Raw genomic sequence first — 20536 nt, forward strand, 5'->3', positions numbered from 1 at the left:
CATCACAAGGCTTACCACACCCCCTAAGAGAGCGAAGTAACGTGACTCTGGTGAAGCCGGGAAATAAGAATGTCCTTGAAAAGCATTTATGAAAACTCTTATTACTGGAATGTGAATTAAAAAGGCTTGCTGGGGTGAGCTGCTAAATCTTTACAAATGTTTAGGATGAAGCACAAATGAGAAAAACATGTTCAACTAGGCTTTTTGATTTTGGCTAAACTGTGCTCTTAATTCTCTTCTACCGAAATGTAAGTGTTATGAACAGGAAGAAAGACCGCAGGCCAGATGGCAAAACCATCATCCTGCTGTACTTGGGGTGGCTTCTCAAGGCGCTATTCTCTCTCTCTCTCATGCACACACACACACACACACACACACACACACACACACACACACACACACATTCATGACAAGGAAAGTCAGTATTTTGAGTACTTTTATTTAATAACATTACAGTGACTATGACCAAAATACAATTTTCCTTTGGGTCACTGGCAGACTTTTTAGGCAGGCTAGGGCTTTTACTCATTTGGATAGCTGAAAAGAAATGGGTATAAGATGGCAGTGAGAGGAAAGTTATTGAATGGTGGCGGGGGAGAAAACTGAATTTCCATGAATTTTTTTTAGTATTTTTAAGCAAAATTATTTTTGAAGTATAATATACAGAAAGTTACAGAAATCATAAGTGTATCACTCATTGAATTTGTGTCAAATAAATCACGTGTCACCACCACCCAGAACAGGAAACATTGCCAGCCCCTCAGAAGCCTTCTCTGTCCTGTTTCATCATTTCTATTACCCCCAAAGGTAACCACTATCAAGACTTCTATTGTCATCAGTTTGGCCTAAAATTTTAAATATGCACTCTTTAGTGTTCTTTCATGGAAAATCAGCCCACATGCCACTATAGCCTGTTCTTGTATGGCCCACAGCGAAGAATGGCTTTTCCATTTGTAAAGAGTTGTAAAAAAATAACAAAGGAGGACATGCAGCTGAGACAATATGTGGCCTGTAGAACCTAAAATATTCACTCTCTGACCCTTGCCAGAAAAGGTTGGCTGACCCGTCCTGTGTAGTATTGTGTTGTATGACTATAACCAGTGGGTCAGCTGCCAAGGGATAGTGGGATGTCTTTAGTTTCCAGCTGTCATGAGGTGTGCTGCTATAAACATTCCTGCCCTTGCAGTTTGGTGTGCATGTGTACACATTTCTGTTGGGGGTGTACCCAGAGGTGGAATTATGGTGGCATAAATTGTGAAGATAGGGGCTGTTAGTAAAACTGACCGCCACGCAGTTGTAGAAATTCACACACTCCCCAGCAGTGATGGAGAATTCTGGTGACTCCACGTCCTTGTCAACACTTCGTGTTGTCTATGTTTTTAATTTTAATCATTTTGGTCTGCATGGTACTAGCTCCTTGTGGTTTGGTTCAGATTGACCTGATGACACACGATAGATGAATTCTTTCATATTTTTGTTGAAACTGCATATTCCTCTTGTAACGTAGCTGCTCACGTGTTTTGTCCATGGTTTGTTTGTATTTTTCTTATTGATTGGGAAGAGTATTGGATTCTGTTAGACATGAGTTGCAAATTTGTATCTTAATGCCCTAATGTTGTCCCTTGATGGGTGATGGACGGGAAAGTCTTAGTTTTAACATAGTCTACCAGTTTTTCTTTGAGGTGAGTGCTTTTTGTATCCTATGTAAGAAACCTTTGCCTACCCTTCATGTCACAAGGACATTCTCCAATGTTTTCTTCTAGAAGTGCTAGTGTTTACCTTTCACATTTAGATCTTTAACTCATCTAAAATAGGTTTCTTTGTATGGTGTGAGGTAGGTGTCAAGATATATTTTTGTCCCCTGTGGTATCCAATTGGTCCAGCACTGCTCTCAGCAAAAACAATCTTTTCTAACTTTATTATAGTGTCACCTTTGTCGTAAATCTGTGACAGTATATGGGGACATGTGGTTCTAGAGTCACTAATGTGTGCCATAGGAATTTGTCCATGGTTGAGTAAGAACTTCAGCTTTCTTCTCAAGATTGTCTTGATTCTTCTTGGCCCCTTCCATTCCCATATAAGTGCATCGAATCAAAGAGAAATAATGAGATTTTTAGGGCATAAAAAAATGAATATGATATATCCCTCTGTTTATGTAGATCTATCTTAATTTCTCCATATGCTAGCTTCTAATTTTTAATGCAGAGGAATTATAAAATTATTAAATTTATTATATTATAATATTAATAATTATAAAATTATTAAATTTATTTTTAGTTATGTTTGTTGATGCTACTTGAAGTGGTAGCTTCTTAAAATTGTATTTTGTGATTGTTCCTGATTGTAGAAGTTTAATCATTATATGTTGACTCTGTTTTCAGTGGTCTTGCTAAGTTCATTATTAATTCTAAGAGTTTGTAGTCTTTTGGCTTTTCTACATACACAACCATGCTACTGTGAATAATAGTTTTATTGTTTTCCTTTCCAATTCTTGTAACTTTTCCCTTACCTTGTTGTATTGGCCATATTTGCTGTACAGTATTGAATAGAAGCAATGATATTGAGCATTTTTGTTTCAATCCTGATCACAAGCAGAAAGCTTTCACTATCTCACCATTAAGTATGTTTGTTAAAGCATTTTTGATAGAAAAAAAATACTACATATACTTAATGAGACTAATTTGAAAAGTTTGAATACGCATACATACTCATGAAACTATCATCAATCACCACAGTCAAGATAATGGAAATATCTTCTACCATAATTGTGAATTTGTGTATTTCTCCTTGCAGTTTTTCAATTTTTTGCTTTGTATATCTTAAAGATCTATTTTACAAACATAAATGGTAAAATTGTATGTCCTCTTGATAAATTAATCTTTTTATCATTATATATGACCTTTTTTGTCCTTGGTAATTTTTTGCTCTGAAATGGACTTCACCATATATTAGCATATCAATTCAAGCTTTCTTTTGACTAGTTATAATGTGGTATATCTTTTTCCATTCTTTTTTTTCAAACCTATTTGAGTCTTTACGTTTCATTTAGATTTCTCATAAGCAGAATATATATCGGTCTTGATTTTTTTTTTTTTTGGTCCTGTTTGACCTTTGCCTTTAAATTGAGCTGTTTACACCATTGAATGATTGTCCATATGACTGAATTTCACTCTATCATGTCACTATTTGTTTTCTATTTGTCCATCAGTGTTTTGTTCTCTTCCTCTCATTTTCTGCATTTTTTGTGTTTTTTTTTTGATTGAGTGTATTTTATTCTTTAACTTTATCTTTTTCATTGGCTATTAGCTACAACTGATATTTTAATGTTGTGCTATTTTAGTACTTGCCTTAGGGCTTCTAGTACACACCTTTTAGTTATGATATTACGTAACATTTTACATACAGTTTAAGAGTCTTTCAACAAACTGTTGCATTTCTTACCTCCTGGCTTTTGTACTGTTGCTGTCATACATTTTACTTCTACGTGTTATAAACCCCACAACACACTGTTACCGTGTTTCCCTGAAAATAAGACCTAACTGGTAAATAAACCCTAGCATGACTTTTCAGGATGACATCTCCTGAACATAAGTCCTAATGCATCTTTTGGAGCAAAAATTAATATAAGACCCGGTGTTATTTTTGGGGAAACATGGTACTATTTTTCTTCTACAGAAATTCCAATAATATGAAAAAGTCTCTATGTTGACCATACAGTTACCTCTGCTGGTGTTCTTCATTCCTTTGTAAAGATCCAGATTTCCAACTTGCATAATTTTTCTTCTGCTTGAAGAATTTCCTCTAATATTTATTGCAGTGCAAATCTGATGGTGATGAATTCTTTCAGCTTTTGTCTGTCTGAAAGTGTCTTTATTTTTGCTGAGTAAAGAATTCTACACTGACATTTTTTTCAGTGCATAAAATTTTGCTCCATCTTCTTTCAGTTTGCATTGTTTCCACCAAGAAATCTGTTATCAGCTTTATCTCATTTCCTTTGTACATAATTTCTTCTTTTTTTTAATCTGGAAGCTTTAATGATTTTTTTCTTTACATTGATTTTAAGGAATTTGATTGTGATATGGCTAATTAACAAATAGTCATTTGTTCTTGTTGCTGTTGTTGTCTAGAGGTTGTATTTTCCCAGAGTTTACAATTTTGATCTGTGGGAGGGTTAATCCAATATGGGCTATTCCACCATTATTGGAATCCAAACCTCTTCGAAATATTTGTTAGTTTCCATTCTGATTTCTTCTTTAACCCATAGTTATTTAGAAACTCTTAAAATCTCCAAATATTTGGAGATTTTTAAGTTATCTTTTGTTACTGATTTATGGCTTAATTTCACTGACAGATATCAGGCTCCGAATGATTTCACTACTTGCTTTTTGGACTAGAATATGTTCAATTTAGGTAAATATTCAATGTGCACTTCAAAAGGATAGGTGGTCTGTCATTTTTGGACGTAGTGTTCTATATAAAACAATCAGGTCAAATTTATTAATCATGTTGTTCAAGTCTTTTACGTCCTTACTGAATTTCTTGTCAGCTTGTTCTCTCAGTTAATAAGAAATGCATGTTTAAATGTCCCAGTAGGATTGTGAATTTGTTTATTTCTTTTTTTTTAATTTATTGGGGTGACAATTGTTTGTAAAATTGCATAGATTTCAGGTGTACAATTCTGTATTACATCATCTATAAATCCCATTGTGTGTTCACCACCCAGAGTCAGTTCTCCTTCCATCACCATATATTTGATCCCCCTTACCCTCATCTCCCACCCCCGACCCCCCTTACCAGAGAGTTTGTTTATTTCTACTTTTAGTTCTGTCAAGTTTTGTTTTGTATATTTTGCAACTATGTAATTAAGTAAATACAAATTTATAATTTTGGTATATCTCTTGGAGCTTGACCCTTTTATTATAATGAAAGTCTGTCCTCATTTCTAGTGATGTTTCTTAACTGAAAGTCTCCTCTGCCAGTTGACTAGTATTTGGTAGATTAATATAGCTATCCTAGCTTTCTTCTGGTTTGTGTTTGTATGGTACATTTTTCTTTATCCTTTAATTTTTAACATTTTTGTTTTATCCTCATATTAAAATGTGTCTCTTGTTAACTGCATATAGTTGTGGTTTATTTTTTGCAATCCATTCTATTACTAATTTCCTTGGGTAGGTTCCATTCTATCTGTTTTATAGACCTTTTATTTATCTCTTTTTAGTACTTTTAGGTAATTAAAAATGTTTTCTTATTCCACATTTTTAATCTTTTCATCTTGCTTTTAGTTACGTATTCCTGTACTATTTTTTAAATGACTACCCTAGAGACTACTATCTGTGCTTTTTATTTTTTAAGGCTCGGTATAAGTTAGTTCTTTTACCACTTCTCACGCTAGGACTTTTAACTCTCTTTACTCTGCTTTTTGTGATATAGTTGTCACAATACATTAGTTGTATATACATTTTAAATCACATGAGTTATTGTTGTTAGTGTATTATTTGTTAGTGTATTATTTCCTTTTTTCCTCCTTCCTTCCTATATTTTAATTGGGGTTTCTTTTCCTTCTGCCTGAAAAGCCCAATTTAGTGTTTCTTGTGTAGGGACCTCTGGTGATAAATTCTCTGTGTATGTCCAAAAGTACCTTGATTTTTCCTTAATTTTTAAAGAATATATTTTCTGAGTACAAATTTGGGAATTACCAGTTTGGAAATTACTTCCTTTCAATACCTACAGATATCTTCCATTGTTTTCTGGTTTCTGAAGTTTCTGTTGAGAAGTCAGGTATTACCTTTATTGTTTATTACACATTTGCAAGTGCTGTGTCTTTTTTCTTTGGTTGCTTTTAGTATTTCCCCTTTGTCTTTAAGTTTCTTCATTTTTACCATGATGAATATAGGTGTATAGGGTGGGTTTTATTTCTTTTAGTTTATTTATACTGCTAGAGGGTCAGAGTGATCCCTGAATCTGTGGCATGATGTCTTTTGTAAGTTGTGGAAAACTGTCATTGTTTCCTTAAATATTGCTTCTGCCCCAATCTCTCTATTTTCTCTTTCTGAAATTCCAGGCACACATATTTTGGATCTTTTGATTGTAATTTTCATGTTCTTAAAACTCTTAAAAAATCTTTTTCTCTCCATTATATTCTCCTTGTCTCATTGTGTGTATTTTTCTACTGACCAATCTTCAAATATACTTATGCTCTCCTCTGTTGTTTTTAAAGGGCTGCTAAACCTATTTATTGAGTTCTTTTTAAACTTCAATTATATTTTTAATTTTTAGAATTTCCCTTTAATGTGCTAGAGCTTCATGTTGAAATACTTCTTATCACCCACTTTCACATATTAATCAGAAATGTGAATATGTATAATCACTGAAATAGGTTGAGCTCCTTTGTGTCTGTTTCTATTGCCTATTTTTCTCTTGACCCTGTTTCATATATGTTTCAGCTTTGAAAATTAAATGTCAAACATTATGAAAAATTGAAGAGGCTGGAGGTGATTTTTCTTCTTTCAGAGAAGATTAATGCTATCCTCTGCCAGACAGTTCAAATATAGGCAATTTACCTTCATCTTTGGTTCAAAGCCATGTTACAACCTTTGGAGGACTGAGTATATCTCTGATTCAAACCTACATCTCGTGTATATTCCAGACTCTCACTGAGAACTTGGGTGTGTGCTAGAACTTGGAGGGTACTAGACACGAATATCTGTCTCCCCAGATATATGTGATCACTAAAATCTTCTGCTGTATTTTCCAGCTGTTTTTTTCAGAGGTGTCTGAGCCTTTTGTATTGCACAAATGAAGAATCAGCAAATGCCGCAAGGGAAAAACTGTTGTGGAGTTTTCAGGTTCACTTTTCTGAATTTTTCTTTTGAGTACTTGGCCTTTCAAGTGTTGCTTGGCTTGGCCACCTGAACTCCTGCTTTGCCTCTTCGTCTCTGTGAGATGATCAGTAGCTCTTCTGGCTTATCTGATTCTTGGTAGCTTTCTTTTGCCCCGTTCTACCTTACTTTCTCTGTGTGTGTCAGGAATCAGCAAAGGTCCTAAGAGAAAGAGTGGAATGAAAATGGTTGAGTTCTCTTCAGTGAGCTTCCCTTTTCTTTAGGACTTTAGCCGTTCAGGTCCTGGCACTGATCTCAGCATCTCTCCAATGCCCTAAACAAATTTACTCTGTATTCTACTTGTTTTCAGCTTTAGTATTAGTCTACTACAAATCATTCCATCCTAGCCTAAAGAGAAATGCTCTGTAGGATTTTAATGAAACCAGTTTGAATTGTGAGCACGCAGATAAAATATGAAGATCGTATATTACTTTGAGTTGATGATAGTTGTTCACATTTCCTCATACTAGTTTTCACGAGTGTTCTCATGATCATATATTCTGTCGTGTTTATAGTAATAAAATAACTAATAGTGGTGTTGGTATAACAATGGTAGATTCTATGGAAGGATAAAATTTTGACATATTTAACTCCCCAATATTTCCACCTTTTGCTTTTATCCACTGATACCGATAGTTGGTTCTGTGTCCATTGTCCCATGTGAGGATATAATGGAATACAGAGCCAAAGAGGCCTGTCAGTCTCTGACTTTGGTGTTCTAAAAGCCTAGGCCTTTAGGATAACTTGGAGAATGTGAGGCCTTAGAAAAATTCTTGAGAGAGGCAGGCTGGAGAGCGTAGAGGTCTCCCCACTCCAAGAAAATAATTTCTGAGTTGGTGGCAATAGAGAGAGAGTCATGAGGGAGAGAGCTGTGGCATAGCAGGTGCTAACTACCTATCTTAGAATACACCAGTCTGACTTCCAGCTGCCAATACTGGCACTTCTTTGCCTGAGGGCTTCCTCTGGGCTTCAAGTCCCTCTTTGCCTTCATCTCTGGCAGACTTGGAGTGCTGATGAACTGGCACCCCCAGCAAGTAGCCTTCAACCAATGACAAATAGAAGTCAATATATACATACTCCAGCCCCAAATCCTTGGGTTGTATGGTTTACAATGGCTCCCAGGTCATTTTCCCAGAAGTCAAGTTCCATTTGGCCACAGAGGCTCGATAATACTCCCTTTTGGCTGCTTTCCCTTCCCTCTATTCCCAACTCCCCCACTGGTGTTTTTGCACTTCTCAAAGAAATAATTTGTGCTAGAATTCTTGTCTCAGAGTCTACCTCTGGAGAAACCCAAACTAAGACATGCTTAGACTAGTGAGTTGCACCAGGGTTGACTCCCGAGCAGCAAGCAGAGGCAATAACGACACTCAGAGAGGAAAGGATGAGGATGATGAGGGCTTTGGGCCGTGGCCAACTTCACAGGATGTTTGTTGAAGGAGTGTTGAATTCAGAAGAATCTTTTACACTAGTGAGTGGTCAGTTTCCTAGTTAGATGGGGAGTGATAAGCTATTATCTCGAAAATTAGTGAGTGACTCACCAGCTAAAAACTCGTGCCTTTCTTTGCAAGTGTAGACTGGACAGACCTTTTTATCAGGTATTCTGCTCCTTTTGCCTTTATGTATCCTGATTTAACCACCAGAATGTTTAAAAACAGGGAAATTATCCTGACTGTATAGAAGCAAATAGATTTTAATGATTATTCTAGATGACATCCATTTTAGATCTTCTGAAAGACTTCAGAAAGGAGCCAGAAGTAACTGTGATTTTCAGTTTTTCTTAAACCTCTAAAGTATGAAATAAAATGGAATGATTTCCAACTTAATTCCTTTCTGAAACTTACACCTCACTCATTAGACCTTGTAAATCAAGTGAGATTATGAAACTGGTGATTAAGTTAAGGCTTGAAAGCTTAAATATGGCCTCTTGGCTTCAAAATACCAGGAAGCATTTTCTCACAGTTGAAATGTCCATTATTGCAAATATATTGCTATAGAGCATGACTCAATAAATTCACTCATGCTATAGAGGTGACATTTTTTAATCTGTGTACACAAATATGTTCCCAAAATACACACGTACAATTTCCCTTTTATGAGGTTGGACAATTAAGTTTGTGAACTTGTTGCAACGAGTTTGCTGTTTTTTATATCAGAGGGATTATTCATGATGAATTTGTACCAACTGCACAAACAGTTAACCAAGTTTGCTATCTGGAAGTGCTGAAAAGGCTGAGTGAAAAAGTTAGACGACCTGAACTTTTCGCCAACAATTCATGGCTCTTGCATCACGACAATGCACCAGCTCACATGACACTGTCTGTGAGGGAGTTTTTAGCCAGCAAAAAAATCACTGTATTGGAACACCGTCTCTACTCACCTGATCTGGCCCCCAATGTCTTCTTTCTTTACCCAAAGATAAAGGAAATATTCAAAGGAAGACATTTTCATGACATTCAGGACGTGAAGGGTAATATGATGACAGCTCTGATGGCCATTCCAGAAAAAAAGTTCCAAAATTGCTTTGAAGGGTGGATTGAGCACTGGCATCGGTGCCTAGCTTCCCAAGGGGAGTACTTCGAAGGTGACCATAGTGATATTCAGCAATGAGGTATGTAGCACTTTTTCTAGGATGAGTTTGTGAACTTAATTGTCTGACTTCATATTCTACAGCTTTTTTCAAACTAGAAGGGGCACTTTCTCCTACATTCCTTTAGAAGGGAAACTCCAGGAGATCACATTAACTCAGTATCCATCCTCCAGGTCATTCAGTTATGATGTCATATAGCAAAGACAAGCTCTAAAATTGTAAGATCCAAAATGAATTGAGAACCTATAAAGTGTATTCTCATTCCAACCTCCCTTTCCACTTCACATCAAACTTTACTGAGTCAACAAAATCACCTGTTTTGGTCAATGTAATAGATATTTTTCTCTCTCCCTCTAGATCTAGTTTCTCCCTTTTCTCCCTGTGTCCTGAGAGGCTACTCTATAAATGTAATCAATGGGCTCCCTTGCTCTGGATTCCATTTGGGTTTGGCCAGTGGGAGTCATTGGCAGGAGACCAGAAGACAATAAAAGCGTGATGCAGGGATAATTACTCTCCCAGATCCCTTTTGGTTGTTACTGCAAATGGCCTGTGCTCCTCTACCCAAATCACAGCTCCTTTGTGGTTGCCTTCCCCTCAGGCTATGGCTATGCTATTTGGGTCACAGGTGGGGGGTGGCTGGTAATAACTTCCTGCTGTTATCCTCCAGCATCCTTTACTGGTTTCCCCTGACCCTGCCCAAGTACATTTTTTTAAGGTTTCTTTATTGAACTCTCGTCAGTTACACAGCCTGAGTAAGTATGCCGTCTGTTTCCTGTAGGATCCAAGACTGGTATGGTTCCCCCTCCCCATTTGTCAGATGTAAGAGGACAGGACAATGCCATATATGCCGTGTGAGTCAGTTGCAGAATGAAATTACACATTTTGCAAAAGACGGTGGGATTTCATGAAGCGACTGAAAGTGGTGTTGGAGGACTGTTCGAATCACTTGGAAAACCATTATCTCATGTGGTTTATCAGAGTTTCTCCAGTTAAAAATCAACACTTAGCTACTTTGAAAGAGCAATTTCAAAATCAAAGGATTAAGAGAGGCATTAAGAAAATAGATGAATCCTTTGCTGCTTTCTTCCTTTCTTTTTTTTTTTTTTTTTTAAATAGGAGAGACATTTTCTTTGTGTTTGTGCCATAAAACTGAAGTAAAGGATGTCTTCACATGTTACCCTACTCTTTTGTCAGGAACGTTGCACGAAAAGCCACCCAAATAGGACTCAGTTTACTTCTTGTTTGTCTTAACACGTTGCGTACGGCAGGGTTTAAATCCCTCGTGAAGATTCTTGTGATCCGTACGCAACGTGTTAAGAATTAGCACACAATTACCATTACAACCTACATTTAATAAATGTAAGCTAACCTTATTTAATAACTTTTACTTTATTTTTAAAGATGAAGTCACAGTCAAACTTATTTCTCTATTGAGTGTCGTAGTTTGGTCCCCACTTTAGTGGATTCACTATAAGTGGCTTTTCCCCCAAACCAATTATCTTTGGCTAAAAAGACCTCTGAACATGCTTGGAGCTGCAGAAGGCCACTTGGGGGAAAAGAGGACATCTGCTCCTTACAAGATTTCTGAGGGCATCCCTTCAGTTTTGGGGTTGGCCTCTGAAATCACACAGCCTGAGGTTCAGATTTCAGCTCTCCCCTTTAGACTGTGGCTAGGCCTTCAGCAGCCTGGGAACCCCACTGCTGAGTCATGCCTTTGGAGCATTTAACCCAGGCTTCTGGTACACGCTAAACACTCAGTTAACATCAGCTCCTACCAGAATTACTAAAATTACTGTGCCATTAGTAGTTCTATTTAATATGCTGCTCTGTTAAACATTGTATGTCTTGCTAAAATTAAAACAGTAAATATTGCTTATGTTTTTGCCAGTTTAAAACTAAAAAAATAAAAGACTAGTGGAATTAAAACAGGATCTCTACCTTTCAAAGGAAGTAATACATAATTCATGTAGAAAAATCAAAACAAGAGAAGTAGCAAGAAATATAAAAAAGGAAAAGCCTTAAAAATAATGGAAGAAAAGTCCAGTAAATTAACACAGTAAGAGTAAAAGGGGAAAAATCATTTTCTAAAGGGCAACTATCAGGTGAAACATAAACTCTAACTGAGTTACTAGGCTCCTAATATATAAACCAGAATGGCAAAGGAATATTAAAATTAAAAGAATAAATAAAGACTCTCAGGAAAATACTAAACATAAGGGAGACGGGGGTATGGTATTTTTATTTATATGAAGTCAAATTCAATGTAAAATGCATTATAATTATGATGAGAAATGGATTCATCTTATACATGATAGAAAGTATCATCAATAACAAAATTAAAGCAGGCAGGAGCATTTATGTGCCCCCAAAACAGTATCAAAATATAGAAAGTAAAAATTTTAAGGCGATCAAGTTCAAAAAAAAAGAAATGATTACTTTTGCCTGCAGGACACTTAATAATTCAGTATTTATTTTAAAATATAAGTTCCTAAAAATAATACTTCAAATACGTAAGTCCAAGCAATGAACATAATGACACGGGCACACACAAAATGTCAGCTAACATTCTGAATTGGAAGCCCCGTACCTGTTTTAAAGCTTAGGACGCCATTTAAGATTTATTTTGGTAATAGAATGTAGTTAAACCTACATCGTATCAATGTAATGATTTTTTTTTCCCACTGACATGCTTTAATAACATGTATACGGTCTTATCACTGTCCTGTTCCTGTGCTTTCAGCATCTCATTTGTATGCAAATTCTCTGGTATGCAAGTTACCCTCTGGTAAATGCTACCAGTGGATTGAGTGTCTCCTTAATTATGCCTCATCCCAGTCTACCCTGTTTGTTTCTTATTATGTCACCACAGCCAGCCTCCCTGCTTCATGTTCTAGTCATGAATTACCGGGTGGCTCCAGCAGCAATTTTTCATACGGGTGCGAAGCTGCTCCAGCTTTCTCCCCTTAAAGTGTTACCTACTTACCAGAACTTTCCCAACCAAATGTTTGAGACTTGGTCCTTCTTCCTTCTGCACGTTTCCTTCTGTTATTTGTTTATTTTTGAGCTAGAAGTCTTTGGTTCTAACAGAAATAAGTTGTTCAACTCACTAGCATAGCCCCTGCCCACTCCCTCCCTCCGCTCAATTTATGTGGTACTGAAATAGGAGATAAAATTACTTTGGGTACATGGGTATGTTTTGGGTTGCTCAGTAAGGCTGAGAAAGCAAATGAAAATTTCATGTGGGACCGTCATGCCAGGAACCAACATTATGCATGTAGATTTACATGTAAATATAAACACAGTGTGTATGCCTGCCTTTGCCCATACATACAAGTGTACGTGAATACAGTGTATCAGTGTGTGTGTGTGTCTCTCTGTGTGTAGAGACTCTAATAATATTGTGTTTGAACCCTAGCTCTTTCATGAATTATCTGTGATGTTGGGTCATTTCTAGCACTCAGGGGTGAGGGCTGACGATGGAGATTCTCTGCTCTCAGACGTGCATCCGTGACCTGGCACATTCCTCCCGGGTGAGGGCCCCAGTGGGCCTCCTCCCTCAGTTCCCATCCTCCATAGCTAACCTGGCACCCTCTCTGGTTGGGAATTATGACAAAGGCCCTGGTGCTTTGTCACCCACTACCAGCTCCGCAGTTCCGTTGGCCCAAGAGGGGATTACTGGATCGATGCCCAAATGCACTTCTCCATCCCAGCTGCATGGAGAGACTCACTCATGTGTCCCCTCAGTGTCCAGTGAGTGCAGGCCGTGTGGGCTGCTGTCCTTGTCCTGGCAGACAGGACAAGCCGTGATTTTTAGCAGTCACTCTAGTAAAGGGCTTTGCGGTGTACGACCTGCTTTGGTAACTGTCCTGTTCCAATGGGAGAATATGTCTTGTGCTTCCCATTTTATAGGTGAGGAAACCGAAGCTTGGAGGTTTGACAACTTGCTCAAGGGCACACACACAGCATGACCAGGGTAATGCACGGCCGAGTTTGGGCTCAACATGGGTTTTACCCAACTGCAGTGTAATGACCTTTCATTCATCTACTCACCCAACAAATATTTATCGAGGGCCTTGTGGGGACAGAGCCCCAGAGAGCAGTTTCCAAGCTCTTGGATTCACGTGGAAAGGTGCTGGCTCAGGTAGTAAATGGCCATCAACTGTGATTGGATGGCCATCAGCTGTGGCTAGTTGGCCGTCAGCTGTAACCAGTGAGCCATTGGCCATTAATATAACTGCCATGGCTACACTAACAGCAAATGGGGGCTAGCAAGAAGATGGTGGCTGAGCTAGCAAGAGCGGATTGCAGCTAGCAAGTGAGATTGGATGCCAGAGAGAAGTGGACGGCAGGTTGCAGATAGTGTGGCTCCTGCCTCCTGTGTCTCCAACCCAGTAGCCATCAAGAATATAATGGTATGACTCCCCTATCTGTGGCTCCGTGGGTGTTCCTTTTTGGCCTCACCATGTCCTGCGTTCTTATGTGGGGAGCAGGACCAGAGACCCCGCATGAGTCCCTGTGTGACAGCCTACTGTGTGGGAGATCATGGAGAGAGAGGTGTGGATGGGGCCAGTGCCAACTCGACCCTGCAAAGCTTCCCGTCTCCCGGGAGGATGCCCAACTGTGTCATTGATTGTAATTATGTGGCAGACACAGTCCATTTATTAAACATTGCTCCAGATATTTTGCCAGAGGCTGGAAGTAAATTTAAATGACCTCATCCGTGCCTAGCCCTGCCTCCAGGGACCCGTTGCTACATCCTTCCCTGTCTGTCTTCTCATCTGTCCTCCGTTTCCCCCGGGGTGGGGCCATCTATGAGGGGCACGTGGGGATGCTCGCTGAGGAACACAGGCAGGCTCTCCTGAGTGCCCCCTGCCAGGGCCGGGGCAGCTAAGTACTCCTCCGAAAGCACGTGGCAGGGTGCAGCCTGAGTGCTCAGCAACCCGCCAGGGGCGGGTCATTGCTGGGTGAGCAGTGGGAGGTGAGCCGAGGGGAAAATGGAGGTGGCATGGTTGGGGTGCTCATGTAAACAGCTGGCAGAAAATGCATTCTTTGAACTTCTCTTACAAATGTACATGAAAGAATTAACCTCTTACAAAATTAAACTTATTGGGGTAACATTGGTTAACAACATGATATAATTTTCAGGTGTGCAACATTATAATTCGACACCTGTGTACTCTATTGTGTGCTCACCACCCAGAGTCTCATCTTCCATCCCCGTGTATTTGACCCCCCTTGATATGCTTCACTGCCTCCCACCCCCTTCAGCCCTCTGTGACCACCATTCTGTTTTCTGTATCTATGAGTTTGTTTTTGTTTGTTTTGTTAGTTTATTTGTTTAGAAAAGGACAAAACCTATGATTTCACTCATGTGAAATATAAAACTTCTTTTTTTTTTTTTTTTTTAATGAAGGCATTCTGCCTTATTGGGAGTAGCTCTCCTTGGGTATGAAATTATGAATTTTATAAGGAGTTTTCAAAATAGTGAGGTGAACAAAATGGCTGTTATGCTGTTTCCCACCACTTACTACTTATTACATCCTGTGCGTACACGGAGCTGTTTAATTTCTACAATCTGTGAGGCAGGCATTGTGTAGATGAGGAAGCTGAAGGTAAGCGACACACCCAGGGGACCACAGCTTGTAAGTGGAAGAGGCAGAATTCCGCCCCAGGACTCTCTGATGTCAGAGCCTCTTCAGCACCAGATCGCCCATAGTACCATCCAGGATGGAGACAATGGCTTCGATGGCAGCTGGCACATGGAATGAATTCTGCCTTTGAGCGCCGTGGTAAGGAAGGGTTTTCTGTGTCATGGGGATTTGCCAGACAGCCAGTGGAAGTAAAGGCATTCCCGAAAGAGGAAACAGCATGGGGGGAAAAAAGAGTGGCCGGAAGTAGGCTGGGTGTCCAGGAACTCACCAGCGGTGTGCTATTGCTGGGTACTGAGGAGGCAGGTAGGTAGTGAGTGTGACAAGAGATGATGTAGGAGAGGCAGAGGCTCCTGCACCGAGCACCTTGTCTACCCAGGAACTGTGGGATTTTCTTGTAGGTGGTGGAGAGCCATTGATGGGCTTAAGGACGGGGCCTGGGGTGAGGGTTGTGTAGTGTTGTCATTTTTGCTGTCTTTTACAAAGAAGGTTTGGAGGCATTTTAGAAAATACTCTGGAGGCTGTCACCTGGGCGATGAGTTTGGTGACCACATGTGTCCACATTTCTGGTCGTGCACCCTCCTTGGTAAAGAAGTCTTCACCACATATTCCCAACAGATGTATGAGTGTTCACAAATGATCACAGTACAACTGTGTGTGTGTGTGTGTGTGTGTATATATATATATATATATATATATATATATATATATACATATATACACATATACATACACACACACGTATAATTACATGCATTAATATGTACACAAAAAGTAAACGCTGAAAATCAATGTGAATCTCGGGAGTAAATGGAGGTGGTGGGTGCACAAAACTGTGAATATACTCACTGCCACTGGATTCTACCTTTAAAAATGGTTCATGGTTAATTTTGCTGTTACGTGAATGTTATGTCAATAAAAATACACAAATAAGCACGAGTAGATACTCGAGTCTTCTTCCCACACCTCGGTGCATTTTCTTGCAGGCCTTGGGTGACATGCCCCTCTGTGGACTGGGCAGTGATGACGAGGCCTTGGAGTCAGGGCCTGGCTGTGGGAAAGGAGAAGAGAAAGCACTGAGGCGTGGTTTACGAGGCAGAATGGACAGGGCTTGGTCACGGAAGGCTGAGGAGTATGTGAAACAGGGAAGAAGGCAAGGAGACTCCCCACTTCTGATTTGGATATAGGAGAAAGACAGGTTTTCCCCTTGCTGTGGACTGGATGTGGCCAGTACTGGGATAATTTCCCAGTGGCTGGCATAGGATTGGATGGGGGCGGTTTCTAGATATGACGAGATGTGAATCCAGCCTGAGGATACAGATGGATGGCCCTGTTTGGATGAGGGTAACTGAGGGTCAAACCTGAAGAAGCCACATCAGCCAGAGGCAAAGCAAGAGTCCAGAAGGAAGCAAACCTAGAACGAGAAACGAGGGGCAAGTTAGGAACAAGGCGGGAAGGATTTTACAGGCCACATGAAAAGTCTTGCATCAGGGCAGTGACAGACCAGAGCTTCATTCTGACCAGTGACACCTGAGTGCCTGGGGGACATCCTGGGAAAGCAGCAGAAGCTTGTGATATATAGACATGGGCTTGGGGAGCAGCATGCTGAGGGTGGAAGAGGCCACCATGGAGAACATGAACCCCTGGACTGAGATGGAACCCTGGGGAAGGACAAAAAATAAGACATGGAGAGATCACCTGACCCAAACCAGGAGAATGTGGAGTCATGGGGGACAAGGGAGGCATTCCAGAAGGAAAGGAGTGATCACTGGTGTCAAACACTACAGGGGGACATGTAAGACAGGGACTGAACAAGTGTCCGTTGGTAAGCTCCCTGGTGACCTTGGCGAAAGCTGTTCCAGGGACAGTGGGTGGCAGGGAAGGATGTGGGGACAAGGAGCCCTGCTGCTGTGGGCTGACTAGTGAGTGGGAGGTGGGAACCCTTCCAACAGAGCAGCCTTGGTTCATCTGATTCCCCATCTCATGCTCTTTCTCCTCTCCTGATGCATCTCTGTCCTAGAAAGTTCTAGAAGGCATCGCCGTACACAGGAGAATTAGGCTTTTGATTCTGGTCTCTTGGATGTCTAGGCAGTTTAAGGAACCAGCTGGGTTTTGGACAAGTGAAGGAAGCCATTTAAATCAGCGTACCTGATAATAAGAATATCTTTAAAGGGACTCTTTTCAGGAGTCTGTATAGAGTGAGGGAGAGGCAGAGCAGTAGAGAACTTGTCCCTCGGCCTCCATGACCACATTCTTCTGGTTTGTGTCAGGTGGGCCCTGGCGTGGGGTCCGGGTTCCTGAATCCAGCCTTCTGGTAGACCTGGCCCTGCAGTGGGTAAGAGGAGGCCAAGTAGGTGTCTCATAGGGAAATGCCATGGGCTGGTTTAGTCACTCGCCTCCACACTTTCACATCCTCTATCAACACCTGCACACTTGAGTTGTGACCACACGTGCTCTTCCTGTTTATGCAGAAAGTGCCATTCAGAAAGCTGCCAGTGAGAAGGGAGCGCCACACACAGCCTCAGAAGGAAGAAGCTGAACGACTTATTTGGGAGAGAGAGGAAAGGAGCGTGTGAGCTGAGAGGTAAGATGAAGCCAGAGAGCATCTGGGCTGCCTTGGGTGGAAAAAAAGTAACCCTGCAGGGGGTATTTGGAGTAGCCCGGCCCGGTCTGTGCTCCTAGGGGCTGGGCAGCATGGAGTACTGCAGCCTGCTTTGTGGGGATAATCCAGCCTTGGTGAACAGCTGGGCAGACTAGGGAGGGAGCCTTGGAATGTGATCAGGAAAGTCCCAGAACTCATGTGGGTGCAGCATGTAACAAATGCAGAAGCCAGGTGTGCACATGCTTGCACACATATAGGATGGTAGCTGGGCCTGTGGGCCTTAGGAAAGTGTGTCTGAACCTCAGGTAGGGCATGATCTGCACCTCAGAAAGAACCCGTGACACGGCCACAGACCGGCCTCCAGTGCACTGCACCAGTGAGTGATTCCAGCCTTCTGGTAGACCTCCTCACCGTCAGGGCTAGCTGTGCCGTCTCTGTATTCCTTAGCTCATTGTGCACCGTGTTTCCCCGAAAGTAAGACCTAGCTGGACAATCAGCTCTAATGCGTCTTTCTAGGTCTTACTTTCGGGGAAACACCGTATGTGCATGTATGCATGTGTGCACACACACACACATGTATATGTATATATATACATACACGCATATAAGCACATGTATCATGTAATACAATATAGCAATTTTCACCATGTTTGTGAAGCCGGAGAACTAGAGGTGTGACCAAGAATTTGTTTCCTAACATGTGAATTCCTTGCTATTCAAGTCTTACATCCATAAAGGAGAAATTATATCTAGATATGCATTTCATAATCCCTTTCGTTCAAAGGGTTGAAAGTTCCACGAGATGAAAACTGTTCAGTCTGACACCTGATCTCGCAATGAGAACAGCTAAGGGCCAAATGTTAACCAGTGCCCACAACAACAAAGGAAGGCAGTCAATTCATTCTTTGAGTCTTGGCTCTATGCACCAAATAATCAATTTTAAAAAAATTGTGGTGTCTGCTTTTATCCAAAGCATGTGCTCTTGGTGCAAAGCTGAGGAAGGCCACCCTACCTTACTAGGGCTGTCAGGGTTTCCCTTCTCGCTGCTCAAGTGAGATTATTCCAGGGAAAGCAACATGAACACTCCCTGTTCTAAGGTTTTGGTTTTGTGTCTGTCAGCTGCTGTTTCCTTGCTCTGGACATTCCCTGCTCTCAGTGTTCAGTTGTGTCGTGCACATTTTTATTTAGTTTGCATTTTTTAAATGGGAACCATATATACTGCTCCTTCGCTAGATATGTGGGTTCAAGGCCCAATTCTTGCACGCACCATGGCTTTGGCAAGTCCCTCCACCTCTCTGCGTCTGTGCAGTGGGTACCCTAATAATCTCTGCCTCTTCAATAGGATTAGGTGAGGTAATACATATAAAGTGCCTAGAAGAGTCTCTGTTACATTTAAAGGGCTCGGTAAGGGTTAGTGGCCATTGTTGTTATTATTGTTGTTACTATTGTTGTTATCACCACCTTTTGTGCAATTGAACTGCCAGACTTGAAGTGAAGTGGTAGGAGGATAGGCAAGATTGAAGGCGGGAGGTGGGGATGTGCAAGTGGGCGTAGAAGGAGATCCATGAGCAGTCAGAGCAGCGACACCAACACGCAGGGTCCTTACCCTCAGAGACACGTGTGGTGAGCAGGAGGCTGGGAAAGGAGCCCGGGCGCCTCCCTGGAGTCCTGCTCTGGATAGGAGCGAGCGCTGGAACTCCGAGCTCTTACACGCTGCCGACGTCCATGTGCACAGCAGCCTAGAAAGTAGGGACATGTAGCCGTGGCATCCGGGCGGTAGAAAATGGCACGTTTAGTGCCTCTCATGTGTAAAGCATGTGCTTTTGTGTTACATACCTTCTGTCACATCATTGTAGCAGATTCCCTTATGATTGTGAGATGTTTAGAGGAAAGGTTGATCGCTGGCCGGAGACTGTAGAGCTGGGGGATGGCCGAGTTGGGATCCGACTGTCTCCAGACTCTGCTCCTAGCCTCATATATCGCCTCTACAATACGAGTGAAGTGGTAGTGAAACACGACTGATGAGGAAGCCGAGAATTAAGGAAGTCCCTGAGAATTAAGAAATAAGTTCAAAGTCACACTAAGAGTTAAAGGTGGCCTCTGAGTTCTAGACCCTTTATTCTGCGGTTCTGGGGAAGACCCCCTAGGCTTGCATCCCGCCTCCTGAGGCTGACAGATGTGGGACTCCTCCAGTAAGTCGCCTTATCTTCCACACTTCACTTTCTTTATCTGTGAACTGGGTATAATAACCCATCCTACATAGTTCACAGGGTTTTATGAGATTCTAGTGAGGCTACCTGTGTAAAGTTCTGTTGTACTAGGGGTGCCAAAAAAATGTATACACATGCCTTGTATTCATCTTTTGTATTTAGTACATATTGAGTATTACTATTTTAATACAGTTTTTTTTCCTTTCTTAAAATGTGTATACATTTTTTTGGCACCCTCTGTATATTTCCGATTCACGTAAAAAAAAATGGTGAAAGTAACTTTCAGTAAAGGCAAGTTAAAAGAAAAGGAAAAGGACAAATGATGTTGGTTCTTAATGATGCATCATTAAATATCATTTCACTTATTTTTTAAATGGCTGCTTTGCACTCTCTGGTAATGATATTCCATAATCTGTTTAACCAGTCCCATATATGGAAAATTAATTTATTTCCATTTTTTAATATTCCAAATCAAACTGCAATGAGTGTTCTACAGATCCTTTAGTGCAATCATTCTATCAGGTCTTTTAATTTCGCAAACTTGATAAGCAAATGGTATTAATATCGTTTTTGTTTTTGTTTGCTTTTCTGTGATTATTAGTGAATTGATT

At 40.7% G+C, this 20536-nt stretch overlaps 1 protein-coding gene across 2 annotated transcripts in view; it reads left to right on the forward strand.

The window, feature by feature from the left end:
- Window positions 1-17571: 17571 nt before the first annotated feature.
- Window positions 17572-20536, forward strand: part of AFF3 (ALF transcription elongation factor 3) — a 545430-nt gene continuing 542465 nt past the window's right edge. For both annotated transcript variants that reach the window (XM_074332377.2, XM_074332383.2), the window contains exon 1: window positions 17572-17697. The gene's annotated coding sequence lies outside the window, so the exon portion shown is untranslated. The remainder of the gene's footprint in view (window positions 17698-20536) is intronic.

The sequence above is a fragment of the Rhinolophus sinicus genome, chromosome 2 (assembly GCF_057876585.1).
Source record: "Rhinolophus sinicus isolate RSI-liver-muscle chromosome 2, RSI-T2T, whole genome shotgun sequence".
In the NCBI taxonomy this organism is placed as follows: Eukaryota; Metazoa; Chordata; class Mammalia; order Chiroptera; family Rhinolophidae; genus Rhinolophus; species Rhinolophus sinicus.